This window comes from Frankliniella occidentalis, unplaced genomic scaffold (genome assembly GCF_000697945.3).
Source record: "Frankliniella occidentalis isolate FOCC.00 unplaced genomic scaffold, Focc_3.1 Scaffold204, whole genome shotgun sequence".
NCBI classification, from domain to species: domain Eukaryota; kingdom Metazoa; phylum Arthropoda; class Insecta; order Thysanoptera; family Thripidae; genus Frankliniella; species Frankliniella occidentalis.
Window position 1 is genome coordinate 517,945 of NW_026267330.1, and position 1,302 is coordinate 519,246.

General features: G+C 58.4%; 1 protein-coding gene across 1 annotated transcript in view; it reads right to left on the bottom strand.

Moving 5' to 3' along the window:
- Positions 1–853, bottom strand: part of LOC113210234 (uncharacterized) — a 50,133-nt gene extending 49,280 nt beyond the window's left edge. Inside the window, exon 1 of the mRNA XM_026428115.2 lies at positions 592–853. The gene's annotated coding sequence lies outside the window, so the exon portion shown is untranslated. The remainder of the gene's footprint in view (positions 1–591) is intronic.
- Between the last annotated feature and the right edge of the window lie 449 nt (positions 854–1,302).

Below are 1,302 nucleotides of genomic sequence, written 5' to 3' on the forward strand. Positions count from 1 at the left end.
CCCACCACACCACACGACCACGCCAGCCGGATCTACTCCAGAAGACGTATGTCCCGGAGTTATAAAGGCGGCCGCCCCAGCAGCGATGTGGTTCCTCAGACATTCAGGGCGCGTGCGACCGAGACGAGCTGCTGGCGGGGCGGGGCGAGGCGGGGCGTGGCAGCCGGCTGACGGCCTGTGACGCGGCTGCTCGGGAAAAAATAATGTGCCCCTGCCCCGCTCCATGTCGATTTGGAGCGACAACATTTACATTTTCGATTCGATCGTGTTTTATTCGCAAGCGGTGGCCTTTTCTAGGCGACTGCTCTTAAGTGCACAGAATTCTTGGGCTTTCATTGGAAGAAAAGAACTCATAGCCGCTGCCGCTCACGACCAAATGTCGAATTTCACTATAACAATTCTAGGCGAGTGACAGCTATGCCCTTTTTACGTATTGTGTATAGTAAATAAGCGTAAACCAATAAAAAATGGTTTTAAACATAGCGATAATAAAAAAGAAGTGGTGCTAGTGCCTTGACCAAACAAATATCAAGTTAATAATCGAACGAAAAAAACTTCTCGCAGGGCGCAGGGGGGACGCTGCGCGCTTACCTCACATGTGTAGTTTTATACGAGCACCACGTCGTTAAGTAAGTTGTCTCGTTGACGAAGTGACGAGCAGGAGCGTGTAATCCAAAGAGTCAGGCACTCGCCGTTTGTCGGCACTCGCTCGGGCCGAAGGACGTCGCGCCGCGCGGAGGCGGCGGTGCGAGTGCGTGGCCGTCCACCCCTTCTCCCTCCCCTGTGTGCACGGGGCGCGCGCTCGGAGAGGACTGGCGGCGCCCGGCGGGTGCGTCCCGCCAGAGCCGCGCCTGGGCCGAGGGAGGCTGTGCCGGGACCGGCGCGCCGCCGTCAGGGCCGTCGGGGCCGTCGGGGCCGTCGGGCAGGCGGAGCGCTCTCTCTCTCTCTCTCTCTCTCTCTCTCTCTCTCTCTCTCTCTCTCCCCCTGTGTCTCTCTCCCTGCGTCTCTCTCTCTCACTCCCTCCCTCCGCTCCACACTCGCTATCTCTCGCGTGTAACTTCTGCTGTGACTGGTGGCACGACGACGCAAAGAGCAGCATCGTCGTTCTTCTCCGTCCGTACAACATTACACCGACTGGCTCCCACGTAGTTAGTTTCCACGTTGCGTTGCGTGGCGTGGCGTTGGCGGGGTGCCGTCCGTCTTACTTCCTCACGCAGGACCCGCCCGCCCCGCCGGGCAAGTAGAAACAAAGTAACTCCCGCGGCCAAACTTGGGGATTTTGTAAACAAGCATGGCCTGCGG